The sequence below is a fragment of the Aquarana catesbeiana genome, linkage group LG04, assembly GCF_042186555.1.
Source record: "Aquarana catesbeiana isolate 2022-GZ linkage group LG04, ASM4218655v1, whole genome shotgun sequence".
Taxonomy (NCBI): domain Eukaryota; kingdom Metazoa; phylum Chordata; class Amphibia; order Anura; family Ranidae; genus Aquarana; species Aquarana catesbeiana.
In genome coordinates, this window is record NC_133327.1 from 392,531,094 (window position 1) to 392,551,681 (window position 20,588).

Sequence of the window (20,588 nt, forward strand, 5' to 3'; positions counted from 1 at the left end):
CAAATAGGGGATGTCTGCCATGGGGATCACCGGCTTCAAAAATTCCAGCAATTGATCCAGCGCTGCCTTCCTCTTTCTTTTATTGTTATATAAGGGGTGGTTTACCTGCCACAGACAGGACAGCTCCCTGTACATATCAATGAATATGGGGATAAGGTCCTCATCATGATCCATTTTCTCTGCAAGACACAACACAAGACAAACCCTAATTTCAGGCTAAACTCTCCTAATCTTGTCCCAATATAGGCCTCAATCTATAAGCAGTATAGGCCACTGATGCACCAAGTTCAAATTGTACCTTCATTCTAATGATCATCACTTCAGATACTCCTTCCTCCTCTTACAGATCGTACGACGCACTCGTGTTATGCTTTATATACACTGCGCATGCGTGAAACTCCGCCCGCCCCTGACGCCCTTTCTAGTCTATTCCCCGCCCCTTGTCTTTCGGCGCAGTGGGAGAGCACATGGTGGAGAAAGAGCAAGTGCATGCAGAGGAGAGCAGCAATGATGAAAGGCCGAAGCCATGAACGTCCCGATCCCGGAGGAGATTTAAGGCCTCAAATATGTCCTTTATAGATATGGTGGTAATGGTGGACATCTTCAAGAGGGCCGACTACGATGGGAAGCATGGACCTTACCCAAACCTAAATGTCAGAAAGGCCAAGATCATGGCTAAAGTTGTAAAAAGTCTGCACAGGAATTTTGGGGTGCGAAAATCCAAGGATCAATTGAGGAAATGCTGGTCAGACCTGAAATTGAGGGAGAAGGATCAGTACAGAAAGATCAAGAGAGTTCTTCAAAAAAGTAAGTAGTTGTCATGTGTTCCTATTATTATTACTTGCATGCTGCTCCATGTGCTTTTCTTTACTGTTGTACAGTTTAAAATGGCAACTTTCAGGTTTGTGGGCACAGTAAATATTTGTAGTAAACATCGTTTGTTCGTCCACTAAAACAATGTTTTTGGCAGATACAGGTTAACTACATTTGTCTAGGCCTATTTGTATTAAAAGAAGTTTAGTACATTGTTGTCTAGATGGGTTTGTACTAGAATGAAATGCAAACTTGATTCAGTGTAAGGAGAGGACACTCAGCAGCTGTTTACACATCTGGATGCAGGAGCACAAGTGTGGGACACCAGAACAAACTTTTTAGGGTGTCCCACACAGGTGTACCAGTGGATACTAGAGGTGCCTAAAAGTATTCCAGCTTTAGAAAGAGAAAAAAATAATGTCTTCAGCTTGGAACTCTGCTAAAAAAGACAATTGTATGACACTTCCAAGCAATGTTTCATATTATTATTTCTGGCCTCAAATATCTGTGTGCTAAGTATACCTTTTTTTTATTCACATAGGGGAGAAAAGACTCAGGACATCTGAGGACACCAGGGACCCCCACCTCTGAAAGAAAAGCAAAGCCCCACACCAGAACCAGAAGATGTGGAGGAAGGAAAGGTTTATGAAGTGGGTGAAATAGTGACCACAACAGGTGAGTGTCTGAGACCACAGCTTCAGGTAATAGATGTATGCCTGCATATTTATAATACATGATGTGTTTTTTAATTTTAGGTAATGTAGATGTTGTGGAAGAAGATTTGCAGCTCACAAGTGCAAGTGCACACGTCCTCATTGGGGAGATCATGATGTGCAATCGTGATTTACAAAAGATCAAAGAAGACATTAATGATGTGGAAAAAAGACTCAAAAACATCATTGATATTTTAGGCAGAATCTAAAAAAAACCAAAATTCTTCTAGTTTGTTTTTATTTTTAGTATTTTTACACATTTTAAATAATTTTTAGAAAGCCAAATTTTGAAGATGCACACAGTGTGTCAACATGTGCTATCTGCCATCACGGGATATCAAGGTACGCATTTTGGGGGTGCAACCCCTTCCTCACAAATAAAGTAGATGAGAGGAAGAGGTTTCACCCCCGAAACACGTCCCTTGATCCCCCATGATGGGAGCTAGCACATGTTGACATTAGGCAAGGGATCAGGTGGGAAATCCCCATTTTGACTCTCAATTTGTGTGGATCTTCAAAATTTGGCTTTTACAGGGGTGACATCACCCCTTCTGATGAAGGCAAGTTCAACACAGTTTGGACATACTAATGTCTGATATTGCCTTCACTTTGTGAGGTTTGTGAGTGGAACTTTGTAAGTTCCTGAGTTGTGTATTGTTTGATGGTTTTAAACACGCCTGTTTTAACACAAAAAAGGCTATTTGTACGGTCAAAAACAAAATGTTATTACTAAAATATGTTGGTTTGTTCAAAAACCATTTTCTAACACACATGTGAATGTGCACAGAGTAAAAAGTTTTCTACTCAACAATGTGTGGCTTCTTCTTTCAATGCTCAATATCATTTTTTTGACTGAGTTGGTGTTAACACTGAAATGGGGGTTATTTACTAAAGGCAAATCCACTTTGCAGTATAGTTTCAAGTGCACTTTTGCAGTGCACTTGTAGTGCAAAGTGGATTGTCCTCTAGTAAATAACTCTCACAGTGCTTTATAATTTGCCACAATCATGCCATTTTCGTGACTCTGCAAAATTCATTCATGGTGCTGAAAATGATGTATATTTCTAACAGTAATGCATTACATACACTAACAACAAAAACAAGGTGTGTGTGTAGCAGACCCACAACATAATAATAGTTTGCTGAAGAAGAGATTGTCACCTCATGTATCAAATAAATTACGTTTGCACTATTGAAGAAAATGTCCAAAAAAAAAAAGCCCATTGGAGAACCTAGGAGACAGCTAAAAGAAACACAAGCAGTAAATCAAAGGAAATATTAGTTCAGTTTAATTTAAAAAAAATTTTTAAAAATGTTTATTAAACATTTTCTGGCATATCAATGGCTCCCCTACCCGCAAAGCACTCTATATATTTTATACGGACCTCGTATGCACTTTGGGGGGGTAAGCACTGAAAACCAGATACGAACCCACAAGCACAAACTGAAGAGCAGTAACGATCGGAAAAGCATGAGGCTGAAAAGCGTGGATCGTCTCTCACCAAACTTCTACTAACACGAGATGAGCAGAAGGAACCCAAAGGGTGGCACACTTGGTACTGAACTTCCCTTTTCTAGTGCCGTCGTATGTGTTGTACGTCACTGCGTTCTTGACGTTTGGAGTTTCCGTCAAGATTTGTGTGAACGTGTGTATGCAAGACAAGTTTGAGCCAACAGCCGTCGGAAAAAAAAATGGATTTTGTTGTCGGAATGTGCGACCGTGTATACACTGCATTAGGCTCCATGCACACTGGGCTTAAAAAAAGTCTTTTCTCTTGGCAGTAAAAATATGCTCATATAGAGCATTTTTTGTACAAAGTTTAGACGAGTTTAGGAGAGTTTAGAAGAAAATATGCCTCTAATCGTCCTAATGTGCATGGACACATAGGATAACATTGAGTAGCTTCTACAGGCAGAACACAGAACTCCTATAAAAGCAACTTTTTTTTAAGCCAGTGTGCATGAAGCCTTGCTGCAGCTGAGGGTCTTATCGCCGTACTGTGCTTGAGCTATCCACGGGTTTTACGCCTTCATTTACAAGAAACGTCATCACCACATGCTGTTTCATGCATTCAATAACACTGTTGTCTGCCATCTTGATTGACGTTCTCTGGACTGACTGGACCGCGACATGTGAGCCACCTATCAGTAATAGGACAGGCACACTTGCCATTTACTACTGCCTGTAGTACCGCCACGCTAGCATTCCTTTTTATACCTATAAAATTAAAAGTCCTGGTTTGATTTGAGCGCCTCTCGTATATTCAATAGTTACAGATAAAGTACATAATGCTGGCCACAAATATAGGTATATAGGGAATTCATATGTTTTATGTCTACAAGTGTACACTTGTAGAGTGTTACTTTAGTTTGTTTAGTTTAATTGTTGTGAAATCTTTATTTTTAAATACATTAACTACTTAATTAAAAGTGCACCCATGGCAAATAGTTTGCAACGAAATCTGGCATTTCTAATAGGAAACCTCAGCATTTACTGGATAGCTGCAGAATGGAAAAGTATTATGTAGTATTTTGTTACATAATTGTTATGAAATATCATATTTGCCTAAATGCACAAACATGCTGGTAAACCTGAATTTTTCAAGTACTGAACATAATAAATAAAAGATAGGGTTAAATGAACTAGTTTACCAAAAAACAATCCTGAGCTATTTCACCCTCTAGTTAAACCCTTGGCTAGGGTGTTTCATTTTTCCAAAGATGTGATTTTCATATGACTTTTCTTACGCCCAGAGTCTCAGTGATGTAAAAGATATATATGCCAAATTTCAAGAAGATTGGATAATATTTAGGGGTTGCACACATTGATCACTTTTATCAAAGTAAAGTCTGTGGGCTTCACTTGATAAGAAGTCATATACAACAATGCTGGATGAAGAAAGTCCCGTTCAAGGCTTCCTAGAAGAACAATGAGTGAAAATGGTTAACTATATTCAAAATGTCCTAAAAGACGGAAGTCATCCAAGAGAAGACTACAAAGAGTTATTACAACTCTCACTCCTGTATCTAGGAGGTTGGTCTAAAAACGACTTCAGTTTCAGGATCCCAGGGGCACTGCATCAAGCAAGGTGGATGGCAAAGGCAATATATGCACTTAAAATTGAGTAGTGGCGTTCCCTAAAGCTTGGTTGGGCAGGTGAGTGATAGAAAATTACAGTAGTAATAGGGACCAATATACTGGCTCCACGGCGGGTGACCCCACCGGAGTAAGTTATATAAATAGATACCAGACTATAGTGAAGTAACAACACTCCCTCTAAGGGATATGCAGCATAAGTGAGTGTGCAAAATAAATGAAAAATATAGAGTAATGAGAAATAATATAATAATGAAAATTATTACAGTCTCCTCGCCATAAGTGATAGTGTTGGTAGGTGTATTCAAATGCATTCAAATGTGACCACACATACGTATCAATACATCATCATGATTGTATAGAGGTGGTTGGGTAGTCCTCAGTGTAATACAGCACCTCATCCCACTAATGAAAGAATGCATGTAAAGGGGGGGGGAGGATTTCAAGGATTATAGCGGTGCCAAAAATACACAAACTAACTTAGATAAAAAACATAAACATTTTATTAAGGAAATTCATAAAAAGACAAAAAGGTGTGCATATATGAATTCAGACAATTAAAAACAATTGTAGCGACATGTTACGGGAATCAGCCAGAAGAGTGTAGCGGCCAGTTCCGTAGACATATATAATGTGAGAGTCCTACATGTTTCGCCGGATACGGCTTCTTCAGGGACAGATGTTTATGTCTGAAAGCGCTACTATATAATCTATGAAACAAAATATTCACAATCAATACCAAATATAACAAAGTTAGTAACAAATTAAATCTAACATCTATAAACTGAAAAAGTGAAAATAAGCAAAAGTAATGTTATATTTGCGGGCTGTCATGCATGAACCCTCACACATATGCCTGAGATGTACCCACGGGACATCGCACCCCACTAAAAAGAGGGAGCACACAACCACCCACCACCCTCCACTAGGTTGGAAAACCCGCAAGATGGAAGAGGGAAGCTACCTGTACGTTACCAGGGATGAACACACGGAACTCCAAGGAGCGGCCACCCGAGCGCAGGGCACATTCGGAGGCTGCAGGGGGCAAAGAGGAGGACCAGGCAAGGTTAATTTTCTATAAGGAAGGGGAGACGGATATAATGATTATAAAGATTCCTCAAATTTGGGACATAAAGGCATAGACCCATAATGTGGTAGAAAAATTGTATATCTAAAAACTTACAATTAGTGTTTAGAGAGAGTGTATATATGACATGGGAACACACTAGATTTGTGACGTAGCAATTGCTTCTTATCACAAGTCGGGTCCAAAGTAGAGTACCTATGAGTGAAAAACCTAAGAGCAAAAGAGGATTGGATGTTCAGATGCAAAAGCATATAATATGCCCAGCAGTGGTGTATTAAACAGGTAAGAGTAATAGGAGCTATTGCAAAATAAGGTAAGCTACACTTACCAACAAGAGTAGTACAATCATCAATCGGATGATAGGCATGGAGTTATACCTGTCTGTATTGCTGCTTTTAAGGTACTAGACAAATAAAAAAACATATGAGATGACAGGGTCTATGTGCCCTGCGCTCGGGTGGCCGCTCCTTGGAGTTCCGTGTGTTCATCCCTGGTAACGTACAGGTAGCTTCCCTCTTCCATCTTGCGGGTTTTCCAACCTAGCGGAGGGTGGTGGGTGGTTGTGTGCTCCCTCTTTTTAGTGGGGTGCGATGTCCCGTGGGTACATCTCAGGCATATGTGTGAGGGTTCATGCATGACAGCCCGCAAATATAACATTACTTTTGCTTATTTTCACTTTTTCAGTTTATAGATGTTAGATTTAATTTGTTACTAACTTTGTTATATTTGGTATTGATTGTGAATATTTTGTTTCATAGATTATATAGTAGCGCTTTCAGACATAAACATCTGTCCCTGAAGAAGCCGTATCCGGCGAAAAATGTAGGACTCTCACATTATATATGTCTACGGAACTGGCCGCTACACTCTTCTGGCTGATTCCCGTAACATGTCGCTACAATTGTTTTTAATTGTCTGAATTCATATATGCACACCTTTTTGTCTTTTTATGAATTTCCTTAATAAAATGTTTATGTTTTTTATCTAAGTTAGTTTGTGTATTTTTGGCACCGCTATAATCCTTGAAATCCTCCCCCCCCTTTACATGCATTCTATCATCATGATTGTATTGATACGTACTCCAGTGGGGTCACCCGCTGTGGAGCCAGTATATTGGGCCCTATTACTACTGTCATTTTCTATCACTCACCTGCCCAACCAAGCTTTAGGGAGCGCCACTACCCCATTTATATACATATTAATTTCTGAAACACCTTTGGGGAGTTTCCTTAGGGGGGCTGCATACCTCTACACTGTCCTAAGCGCAGTCATCATACTTTATCCAATATATGCACTTAAAATTGTCCTCTTCACTAAACAGTTGAATATTCCTCAACGACAATTGGAACGAATTAAATGGGTTGCACATTTTGTCAGCCTCATATATGTTCGCTTTTGGCATGAGGCAATTGTAAGTCGATGGGCTCCAAAGAATGATTTGGATATGCTACAGCTTTTGAGCACTTACCCAGATGAGGACGTCAAAAAATGTGCTCTCACAGTTGCTAAGAGACACCTTTGGTATCTGTCAGAAACAAACGTAGGATTGGCTTTTTTGTACGAACATATTACTCAGGCTGTTAAGGAAAATATGACTAAAAATTTAGAAACCAAATCTGCAAAGAAAAAGGTGAAACGATTAGAGGGTAAAAACATGGTTTTTGAAGGAAAAGACCTGAGCCATTTCGTTACTAATAAAACAAAGACGTTCTTTGAATTGTTTGGGATCCACGACGTGGCAGAATACTGCAGCGATTCTCTAAGAAGCCATGTGAACGCTCTTAAGGTTGTCAATGATACTGCAGAAAGAGGAATTACTCTGATAAAAAAGTATAATGCCGCGTACACACGGTCGGACTTTCCGGCATACTTGGTCCGGCGGACCAGAGTGTGCCGGACAATCCGCCCGTGTGTGGGCGGCGGCGGACTTTTCCGGCGGACTTCTTCCCAAAAGCCCGCCGGACCTAGATTTCAAACATGTTTGAAATCTTTCCGTCGGACTCAGTTTCGGGCGGAAAGTCCGCTCGTGTGTGTGCTGGTCCGACGGAAAGCCCGCTCGTGTGTAGGCTGGTCCGACAGACCAAATACGACACGAGGGGATGGTATTGCATCTCGCGCTCGCTGCAATAGGAAAAACAAATCTTCCTATTGCGGCGAGCGCGGGGCATACCAGGCCCTTAGGTCTGGTATGGATTATAAAGGGGAACCCCGCTACGCCGAAAAAACGGCGTGGGGTCCCCCTAAAATCCATACCAGACCCCGATCCGAGCACGCAGCCTGGCCGGTCAGGAAAGGGGGTGGGGACGAGCGAGCGCCCCCCCCCTCCTGAACCGTACCAGGCCGCATGCCCTCAACATGGGGGGTGGGTGCTTTGGGGGAGGGGGGCGCCCTGCGCCCCCCCCCCAAAGCACCTTGTCCCCATGTTGATGAGGACAAGGGCCTCTTCCCGACAACCCTGGCCGTTGGTTGTCGGGGTCTGCGGGCGGGGGCTTATCGGAATCTGGGAGCCCCCTTTAATAAGGGGGCCCCCAGATCCCGGCCCCCCACCCTATGTAAATGAGTATGGGGTACATGGTACCCCTACCCATTTACCTAGGAAAAAAGTGTAAGTAATAAAACACACTACACAGGTTTTTAAAATATTTTATTAAACAGCTCCGGGGGGGGATCTTCCTCCGGCTTCGGGGGTCTTCTTCCGGCTTCGGGGGTCCCTCCGCTTCATCTTCTCCCGGCGTCCGGTTGGTTCTTCTCCGCTCTCCGGCCTCTTCTCCCGGTGTCGCAGGTCTTCGGCCGGCCCCTCCGCTCTCTTCATGTAGCTCTATTGCGAGCGGAGGTCCGGACTTCTGGGCTTCTTGGCTTCTTGGCTTCTTGGCTTCTTGGCTTCTTGGCTTGGCTTGGCTTCTCTTCTCTTCCCCCAGATGTTGACACGACGCTCTCTCCGGCTGGACTGGTTTCTGAGGGCTGCGTTGTGACTTATATAGGCGGAGACCCCGCCCCCATATGATGTCACAGTCCCTGGGCATGCTGGGACTGTGACGTTTTAGGGGGCGTGGTCGACCACGCCCCCCGACCACGCCCCCCTAAAACGTCACAGTCCCAGCATGCCCAGGGACTGTGACATCATATGGGGGCGGGGTCTCCGCCTATATAAGTCACAACGCAGCCCTCAGAGACCAGTCCAGCCGGAGAGAGCGTCGTGTCAACATCTGGGGGAAGAGAAGAGAAGAGAAGCCAAGAAGCCAAGAAGCCAAGAAGCCCAGAAGTCCAGACCTCCGCTCGCAATAGAGCTACATGAAGAGAGCGGAGGGGCCGGCCGAAGACCTGCGACACCGGGAGAAGAGGCCGGAGAGCGGAGAAGAACCAACCGGACGCCGGGAGAAGATGAAGCGGAGGGACCCCCGAAGCCGGAAGAAGACCCCCCCCCCCGGAGCTGTTTAATAAAATATTTTAAAAACCTGTGTGGTGTGTTTTATTACTTACACTTTTTTCCTAGGTAAATGGGTAGGGGTACCATGTACCCCATACTCATTTACATAGGGTGGGGGGCCGGGATCTGGGGGCCCCCTTATTAAAGGGGGCTCCCAGATTCCGATAAGCCCCCGCCCGCAGACCCCGACAACCAACGGCCAGGGTTGTCGGGAAGAGGCCCTTGTCCTCATCAACATGGGGACAAGGTGCTTTGGGGGGGGGGCGCAGGGCGCCCCCCTCCCCCAAAGCACCCACCCCCCATGTTGAGGGCATGCGGCCTGGTACGGTTCAGGAGGGGGGGGGGCGCTCGCTCGTCCCCACCCCCTTTCCTGACCGGCCAGGCTGCGTGCTCGGATCGGGGTCTGGTATGGATTTTAGGGGGGACCCCACGCCGTTTTTTCGGCGTAGCGGGGTTCCCCTTTATAATCCATACCAGACCTAAGGGCCTGGTATGCCCCGCGACGGGGCTCGCAAGGTGTCAATCTAGCCGATAAAAGCGGCAAGATTGACATCCTTTTCTAGTCCCGTCGCACCTGAGTCACGTTCAAAATGAACGGACTTGTCCGTGTGTGGGCAAGTCCGTTCATTCTGAAAGTCCGCCGGAACTCCGGCGAAAGTCCGTCGGAAAGACGGGCGGACTTAGCCCGCCGGAAAATCCCGGCGTGTGTGGGCAAGTCCGTTCGTTTTAAAGTCCGGCGCACCTGGCGGACAAAGTCCGTCGGAAAGTGTGCCGGACCAAGTAGGATAGAAAGTCCGCTCGTGTGTACGCGGCATAAGAATCGGTCAGGAATGAACAACAAAAACAATTCTTGTTGAGGTTAGTTGAGCATCACAGAAAAGTCATCACCAAGCGAGCAAAACAAGGGAGATTCTTTCAAAGTTGATTAATATAACACATGTTTGCCTATCATATTACCTATTAATCTCAGTGTATAGTTGTAATAGTATTTTAAGTTTGTGATTTCTAGTTTTCCCAATAAAAGTAATTAACATTGAAAAATCATATTTTGTGCCTACTTTTACAAAACAGATCAAAGTGTGCAACCTCTAAATATTATCCAATCTTCTTGAAATTTAGCATATATATCTTTTACATCACTCAGACTCGGGTCGTAAGCAAAGTCTGCAAAAATTTAACAGTTTATTTTTTTCCATTAGAAAATTAAACACCCTACCCTTGGCGCCAACTGCAGTGGCGTGCATTCAGGTCATGTGACCACTGTGATTGGCTGTCACCACGGTCACATGATTGGAAAGCTCCCAATTGCAAGTATGAATCAGGAACTTACCGTTCCCTGCCAGCTACCATGCTGTGAGCATGCAGGGAGTGCGAGTGCGCTCTCAGCAGGGAGTGCGAGTGCGCTCTCAGCATGGTAAGTTGTTTACATAGGGCCACATATATGCGCCCACTCTGCGTTAGGGCCAACCCGCCGAGACGCCACATACAGTATATGCATTTCCAGTTCCTATTCCTCCCAGCAGGAGAGAGTTTATTGGCAGATGCTCCCTGCCGTCACATGACCCTGCTTCTCCTTTGCCCGGGCTCTTAGCAGCTGTGCGGAGATACAAAGTTGCAGAGCCCCTGATAGCGTGACTGACATCTGGTGGAAGTTTGTGGCGGAGCGGTGGACAAGCATGTTTATTATTATTAAAGGTGCAGTACTGCTGTATCTCTGGTGAGTGCATCCCCATAGGGGAAGTTTTCCCGCACGTGGTGAAGCATATGGTGGTAGTTTCTCTTTACAGAACACGGCAAATAAGCTGCAATAGACCTCCTCTGTTTCCTTTATGCTCATGTATGGACTATATATAAAAGCTTGTCTGGTCAATTAGATTGGACAGGTAGCGCTGCTGCAATATTTTAAAGGACTTTTTTATTAAGATTTTTTTAATATTGTATTTACATTTATGCATTACATCTAAGTAGCTGCTTTTTTAATTTGCTTTTTTAATTTGTATTTGCATTTCACATTGCCACTCAGTGATCGTAGGGATTGCATTCGCCCAGGGCGCAGAGCGGTGTTTTGTTAGGTGGGCAGCTTGAAACATCTTTATTATAAGATTGTGCATACTGTGGGTGCCAAGAGGTAAATATACCTCTAAGCAATTCTAGTAATGAGAGAAAGCTTTCATATTCAGAGCTCTTGTTCCTGGACAGGCCGAGGATTGAATAATGATGTCCGGAGTCCTCTGTGTGAGGGTGCTGGTCCCCCTGATCTAGTATCAGTGTAAGATCCAACTTCTGAGCCGCAGTGTGAGAGAGAGATATCCATCCATTAAGTGACAGCTGTGATTATTGATTGATGCCTATTTCCCAGTTTAGTCTGGTAAGAGTATTTTCAACAGGGGTCATTTATCCCCCTGTCTTTATTCATGAGTGGAGGTGTTGGGGGTAGATTACCGTGGAACATAAAGTGATTGGGATCTATAACCACCCAGGACTTTTTCACTGCACATTGATTGCGGAATTCATTACCTGCTCTCCTTTTAAATGTCATTGTTATTTTGCACTTATATATGAATTTATGTTATTGTTATTTTTATGTACCGCTGCCTTATTGATTTTTTTTCAAATTCTAAGTTATACTACCTCAGGCAAGTCCTTGACCACTGCAAATGCCTTATGTCTACCTCCCCAACTGCAAGATGCTTACTGTGCATTCACACCTGCGAACACACTCACACTACAATTAGATGTGAGAACCCAAGCAGAGGTTCCTGCCATTAGCTGTTGGCAGCAGCCCCATTGAAAACAATGGGAGGCTGCCAGCTCCTGCAGCTAACCATGTCCACTCAAATGCAATCATGCAACAATCGCTTGTGAGTGATTGGCCCTGGACGCAGACAGATATGCAGGTCTCACTTCCCACAGCACTTTTACATACATTTCTCTCATTCCTCCACATGCAAGACATTGGAGTTGATTTACTGAAGGCAAACAGATGCAGTTGCCCTCTACAAGTGCATTTGCTCCAGAGCTAAGTAAATGAGGTAAGGCTTCACTTTGTAAAGAGTACCCAATCACATGCAAGGAAAATAATAAAAAAAAATACCCCTATATAGTGTACAGTTCTCCTTACCCACCCCACATCGGCCATATATATAGTTCAAGGCAAAGTGACAGTGTCTTTAAAGCCCACCTTCCAGCCCATTTACAATCATTTTTTTAATGTAATCTTTATTTACTTACATTTTTCACCATATAAACAAAAAGAAAATCACAGACTTTAGACAAATATAGACAACAAACAAGTCAGAGTAAGTAACAGTCAGTGAAAATATGAGATTAGCCAAGTAGCAGTGCTCCCTAACTGCTCCTTCTTCCATTTTAATTGCTGTAGAAAACCAGGTAATGGCTGGTATTGGAGCTTACAGGAATGATGATGTCATCCCTTCTCTCATGTAGCTGTGTTCTGGCCCAGTAATTGCCTTCCATAGAGGAGTTAAATGCTCCTCCATAGCAAGAAGCATCAGGCATTTTTCAGAGGTTGTGACAGAGGCATGAGCGTAGGGAGCCTGTGGGGATTAGTATAACAGGGGTTTGGGGAGAGGCTTTAACAACCTCAATACAGGGCACTTTCACCCCCTTCCTGCCCAGGCCATTTTTCAGCTTTCAGTGCTGTTGCACTTTGAATGACAATTGCGCGGTCATGCAACACTGTACCCAAATTCATTTTTAATCACTTTCTTCACACAAATAGAGCTTTCTTGTGGTGGCATTTAATCACTGCTGGGTTTTTTATTTTTCACAAAAAAACAAAAAAAAAAAAAACAGAATAGTTTGAAAAAAAACAAAACTTTTTTCTTAATTTCTGTCAGCAAATTTTGTAAATAGGTAATTTTTCTCCTTCACTGATGTGCGCTGATGAGGCGGCACTGATGGGCACTGATAAGGTGGCACTTATGGGTACTGATGAGGCAGCACTTATGGGTACTGATTAGGTGGCACTGATGAGGAGGCACTATTATGCCAGACTGATGGGCACTGATAGGTGACACTGATAGGTGGCACTGGCAGGCACTGATAGGCAGCACTGGTGGGCACTGATGAGCAGCACTGATGGGCACCAGTAATGGGCATTGATTTGGGTCATTGATGGGCACTGATTTGTGGTCACTGATGGGACTGATATGTGTCACTGATGGGCACTCATGGGCACTGATTGGTGGCACTAATGGGCACTGATTGGTGACACTAATGGGCACTGATTGGTGGTACTGCTGGGGCTTTACTTTAATCAGGGCACTGATGATCAGTGCCCTGATTACCTGCTCCGTTCTCCCCTGCAAAGAGATGCCACTGAACGGCTCTCCTCGCCACACACTCTGTCAGTGTGAGGCAAGGAGGGCCGGTTACCGAAACTTCTGCATTTACATGTGACCAGCTTTATTTGGACACAGTCGATCACATGGTAAAGAGCTCCATCAGATCGGGGTCACACCGTGTCCTAGCAACATGGCGCGGCCATGATTGCCGCGGTGCGTGCCTCCATGGGCATGCAAGAGCGGCCATTCTGGTGTGCCGTTATATGACATCCACCCAGAAGGAGGGCCACACCGTCCCTCCGTCATTTTACAGTGGGTGGGCAGCAAGTGGGTAAAGAGAGGTTATTACTTTTCCCTGAATGGGAAAATTGTCCAGGTCTCTTTAAGGGCTTGTTCAAACACTTATGTGGAGACCTGCATTTTTCTGAACTACAAGAGTCTACTCTCCTTCCTTGCCAGACATGACTGTACTATATGACAGAGCTTTTTAAATCTCATGACTGAATTGATAGATATAGATCCCTTGGCAGGTAGAACCGTTTTATAGTGAAACCTTGCGAGCATAATTAGTTCCAGAAGCATGCTTGTAATCCAAAGCACTCTTATATCAAAGCGAATTTCCCCATAGGAAATAATGGAAACTCTGATGATTCATTCCACAACCAATTTATTCATATAAAAATTATTATGGCAAAAAAAATGCAGTCTAAAGTGTACGGCAAACATAAAACAAATAAAACTGCATTTCAAAATACAGTACTGTACAGTAGTAGGAATACTGTACTGTACATCTGTGTTGCAAAAGTTTTAAGGTAAAAAAAAAGAATGTGCACAGTGACAACATTAAGGAGTCTGGTGCTCACCTATTTAAAGCCACTGTGTATACTGTATGTAGAGTAAAGCCGCCGGTGTACACAGCTCTGTATGTGGCCAGAGGTTGGTGCTCATCTAATTAAAGCCGCTCTGTATACAGTACTGTATGTTCAGTAAAGCTGCTGATGTACAGTACAACCCTTTATGTGGCCATAGGTTCAGCTCACATCGCTTCCTAGAGAACACGGGAACTGTTGACATCACTTCCGAGTACACCCGCTCCTGCTGGGAGTGTCTGAGTGTCTCCAGGAAGCACTGGGAGCCACAATCGCCCACAAATCTCTGGCCACATACTAAGCTGTACTGTATGCTGTACACCAGCAGCTTCACTGTACATATACACAGCAGCTTTACATGGCTGAGCAGCAGACTCCTTAACATTGTGAGTGTAATTCTTTTTTTTTTTTTTACATAAAAAAAACAAAAAAAAAACACTTGTATATCAAGACAGCGCTGGCAGATCAGGGCAAAAATTTTAAAAAGTTGCTAGTCTTTCAAAACACTCGTAAACCACGTAACTCGTAAACCAAGTTTTCACTGTATGTATTTTATCTGTGTATTTAGCTGCTTGCCTGGAGTTTGGATTAAACATGTATTTATCAATTCCATGTAAGGGACAAATACACTTTTTCTAGTCATAACATATTCTAAATCTCACTTTTTACAGTATGTGTAGTTCTCTGTGTAACTAATACACAACTGTCTTCCAATTTTTGGCAACAGCATTGTGATTACAGATGTGCCCTTCAAATTTGCTAGTACATTTCAAGCAGAGCTTTCTACAAAGCAAATGTGACCTTTGTGAGGCTGTAAAGTGATATGTAGATGTAAATCTGTTAAAAAACAGAGACTTAACTGACATGTTTAAGAGTGTAAATACATAGTTTTTAACCACATCATTCAGACAGCATTGTTGTTACTAGATTTGAGGTTATATTGTGGTGTAAAAACAATTGCATAATATTTTTATTGCAGTCTGTGTCTCCATTGGGGAGAATGGGACACCCCGATTTGTACCAGTGACCATTGTCACAGGGAAAGAAAGTGATGAGAAATCCAGAAATTTTGAGTTGCCACCAAATTTTCAAAAAATTCCTAAAGGTAACTGTGACAATTAATTTAATTGTAGTAATTTCAAGTAATTTCAGTCAGTGCTTGATCGTCAGACAAAATGATCTCAAACAGAATAAGAATACTTACATCATGAAAATAAATATCTTGTTAAAAATAAAATATTTAGTGTTTTCTCACTCGTAAGGGAGACAAAAATAATTAAATGATGTCCTAGTTCAATTGATTGCTAATAATGCCATTCCACAAAAGTCCAACCAGGGATTGAGTGTCAAGTTAAAATATCCATCTGGATTAAATTCTGGATATTTTATGTATATATGTACCACTTCTCCAAATATGTTCCACATATGCTAAGTTTTTAGTACACTATATTTTTTAATATAGGCCTCTTTATAGTAAAAAGTAAAGTTATTTTTACAAAAATGGATGACAGGCAGGGTATTTGTGACAGAAGAGACACTTCTGCCATAAATGCATCCTCCTGCCTGTCAGCTGTCATGTACACTGAGCCGCACATGCGCAGCTCAGCAAACATTTAGGGCCCTGATCTGTCCCACGGTGATAGGACGCTGGAGTGATGTCATTGCAGCCTGGCCTATCAAACGGCCAATGGCACAGGACCCAGAAATAAGACCGGGTGAAGATAGAAACACCGGGGGCCTGCCGAATCTAGCCAACCGCAGTGCTGGAGGGCACTGTTTGACAAGTAAGTCTGCCATAATGTACTAATATGCTGTGCATACTAGCACATTATGGCATAACCCACCTGGGGTGCCCTAAAAAGCTAATGTTATAGCAGACTTTACTTCTGCTTTAAATTGTTTAGGAAGTGTTCTTTAATGTTGGTTTTATGTTCCCTTTTAGTCCTTCCCACGTAAAGCTTATTACATGGGCTTTGGATCACATAGATAGGGATGAGCTTCGAGTTTGAGTTGAACCCATGTTCGACTCGAACATCGCCTGTTTGATCGTTCGTCGAAATGCGAACGTTATGGGCCATTCGTGCCAAATTCGAATGGCCCATAATTCACTGCGGCATCGCAGTGCATTGCTGGCTGATGATTGGCCAAGCATACACTATGACCCGCATGCTTGGCTGATCACAGCGCTGTCTGTACAGAGAGCCGCAATTGGCCAAAGCCACCCTATGGCTCAGGGGGTTTAGTACACGCCCCACACTATATAAGGCTGCCTGTGTGGCGGCCTTGTGTAGTGTGTTGCGGCGGCAGAGAGAGATAGACAGAGAGACAGTGTCATTTGATTTAAGTTAGATATAGTAGGCAGGGGAATCAGCTAGCTGTACTTACAGTGTATTGTGTATATATGCATCCTAGGTGTTGTATATATATATATATATATATATATATATATATATATACACACACTGTATTCAGTTTAGCTAGATCCATTCCTGTTATTCTCTTCCTAATATACTGAAAGGCAGGCAGGTGTTTTTACAGTATTTACAGTTAGTGTACTATGTCTTTTGCACAGTGTGCACTTAAAGCTACCTGAAGAAAATTGCTGGTGTTCTTCTGATCCTATTAGTACCACAGGCAGGTAGCTGCAGTATTTACATTTAGTGTACTGTGTCCTCTGCACAGTGTACACCTAAAGCTACCTGAAGACAATTGCTGTTGTTCTGATCCTATTAATACCACAGGCAGGCAGCTGCAGTATTTACAGTTAGTGTACTGTGTCCTCTGCACAGTGTGCACCTAAAGCTACCTGAAGACAATTGCTGTTTTTCTGATCCTATTACTACCACAGGCAGGTAGCTGCAGTATTTACAGTAATGCCCCGGACACACGGTCGGACTTTGTTCGGACATTCCGACAACGAAATCCTAGGATTTTTTCCAACAGATGTTGGCTCAAACTTGTCTTGCATACACACGGTCAAACAAAGTTGTTAGAAAATCCGATCGTTCTAAACGCGGTGACGTAAAACACGTACGTCGGGACTATAAACGGGGCAGTGGCCAATAGCTTTCATCTCTTTATTTATTCTGAGCATGCGTGGCACTTTGTCCGTCGGATTTGTGTACACACGATCGGAATTTCCGACAACGGATTTTGTTGTTGGAAAATTTTATATCCTGCTCTCAAACATTGTGTGTCGGAAAATCCAATGGAAAATGTGTGATGGAGCCTACACACGGTCAGAATTTCCGACAACAAGGTCCTATCACACATTTTTCATCCTATTAATACCACTGGCAGGCAGCTGCAGTATTTACAGTTAGTGTACTGTGTCCTCTGCACAGTATGCACCTAAAGCTACCTGAAGACAATTGCTGTTGTTCTGATCCTATTATTACCACAGTCAGGCAGCTGCAGTATTTACAGTTAGTGTACTGTGTCCTCTGCACAGTGTGCACCTAAAGCTATCTGAAGACAATTGCTGGTGTTCTTCTGATCCTATTAATACCACAGGCAGGCAGCTGCAGTATTTACAGTTAGTGTACTGTGTCCTCTGCACAGTGTGCACCTAAAGCTACCTGAAGACAATTGCTGGTGTTCTTCTGATCCGAATAGTACCACAGGCAGGCAGCTGCATTATTTACAGTTAGTGTACTGTGTCCTCTGCACAGTGTGCACCTAAAGCTACCTGAAGACAATTGCTGTTGTTCTGATCCTATTAGTACCACAGGCAAGCAGCTGCAGTATTTACAGTTAGTGTACTGTGTCCTCTTCACAGTGTGCACCTAAAGCTACCTGAAGACAGTTGCTGTTGTTCTGATCCTATTAATACCACAGGCAGGCAGCTGCAGTATTTACAGTTAGTGTACTGTTTCCTCTGCACAGTGTGCACCTAACGCTACCTGAAGACAATTGCTGCTGTTATTCTGATCCTATTAATACCACAGGCAGGCAGCTGCAGTATTTACAGTAAGTGTACTGTGTCCTCTGCACAGTGTGCACCTAAAGCTACCTGACGACAATTGCTGGTGTTCTTCTGATCCTATTAATACCACAGGCAGGCAGCTGCAGTATTTACAGTTAGTGTACCGTGTCCTCTGCACAGTGTGCACCTAAAGTTACCTGAAGACAATTGCTGGTGTTCTTCTGATCCTATTAGTACCACAGGCAGGCAGCTGCATTATTTACAGTTAGTGTACTGTGTCCTCTGCATAGTGTGCACAAAAAGCTACCTGAAGACAATTGCTGATGTTCTTCTGATTCGATTAGTACCACAGGCAGGCAGCTGCAGTACTTACAGTTAGTGTACTGTGTCCTCTGCACAGTGTGCACCTAAAGCTACCTGAAGACAATTGCTGTTGTTCTGATTCTATGAATACCACAGGCAGGCAGCTGCAGTATTTACAGTTAGTGTACTGCATCCTCTGCACAGTGTGCACCTAAAGCTACCTGAAGACAATTGCTGGTGTTCTTCTGATCCTATTAATACCACAGGCAGGCAGCTGCAGAATTTACAGTTAGTGCACTGTGTCTTCTGCACAGTGTGCACCTAAAGCTACCTGAAGGCAATTGTTGGTGTACTTCTGATCCTATTAGTACCACAGGCAGGCATCTGCAGTATTTACTGTTAGTGTACTGTGTCCTCTGGTCCTCTGCACAGTGTGTACCTAACGCTACCTGAAGACAATTGCTGTTGTTCTGATCCTATTAATACCACAGGCAGGCAGCTGCAGTATTTACAGTTAGTGTTCTGTGTCCTCTGCACAGTGTGCACCTAAAGCTACCTGAAGACAATTGCTGGTGTTCTTCTGATCCTAGTAATACCACAGGCAGGCAACTGCAGTATTTACAGTTAGTGTACTGTGTCCTCTGCACAGTGTGCATCTAAAGCTACCTGTTTCTGGTGTACTTCTGATCTGACTGCAGTATTTACAGTTAGTGTACTGTGTCCTCTGCACAGTGTGCACCTAAAGCTACCTGAAGACAATTGCTGTTGTTCTGATCCTATTAGTACCATAGGCAGGTAGCTGCAGTATTTACAGTTAGTGTACTGTGTCCTCCGCACAGTGTGCACCTAAAGCTACATGAAGACAGTTGCTGTTGTTCTGATCCTATTAATACCACAGGCAGGCAGCTGCAGTATTTACAGTTAGCGTACTGTGTCCTCTGCACAGTGTGCACCTAAAGCTACCTGAAGACAATTGCTGTTGTTCTGATCCTATTAATACCACAGGCAGGCAGCTGCAGTATTTACAGTTATGCCCCGTACACACGGTCGGACTTTGTTCGGACATTCCGACAACAAAATCCTAGGATTTTTTCCGACGGATGTTGGCACAAACTTGTCTTGCATACACACGGTCACACAAAGTTGTCGGAAAATCCGATCGTTCTAAACGCGGTGACGTAAAACACGTACTTCGGGACTATAAATGGGGAAGTGGCCAATAGCTTTCATCTCTTTATTTATTCTGAGCATGCGTGGCACTTAGTCGTCGGATTTGTGTACACACAATCGGAATTCCCGATAACGGATTTTGTTGTCGGAAAATTTTATATCCTGCTCTCAAACTTTGTGTGTCGGAAAATCCGATGGAAAATGTGTGATGGAGCCTACACACGGTCAGAATTTCCGACAACAAGGTCCTATCACACATTTTCCGTCGGAAAATCCGACCGTGTGTACGGGGCATTAGTGTACTGTGTCCTCTGCACAGGGTACACCTAAAACTACCTGAAGACAATTGCTGTTGTTCTGATCCTATTAATACCACAGACAGGCAGCTGCAGTATTTACAGTTAGTGTATTGTGTCCTCTGCACAGTGTGCACCTAACGCTACCTGAAGACAATTGCTGTTGTTCTGATCCTATTAGTACCACAGGCAGGCAGCTACAGTATTTACAGTTAATGTACTGTGTCCTCTGCACGGTGTGCACCTAATGCTACCTGAAGACAATTGCTGGTGTTCTTCTGATCCTATTAGTACCACAGGCAGGCAGCTGCAGTATTTACAGTTAGTGTACTGTGTCCTCTGCATGGTGTGCACCTAACGCTACCTGAAGACAATTGCTGGTGTTCTTCTGATCCTATTAGTACCACAGGCAGGCAGCTGCAGTATTTGCAGTTAGTGTACCGTGTCCTCTGCACAGTGTGCACCTAAAGCTACCTGAAGACAATTGCTGTTGTTCTGATCCTATTAATACCACAGGCAGGCAGCTGCAGTATTTACAGTTAGTGTACTGTGTCCTCTGCACACTGTTCACCTAAAGCTAC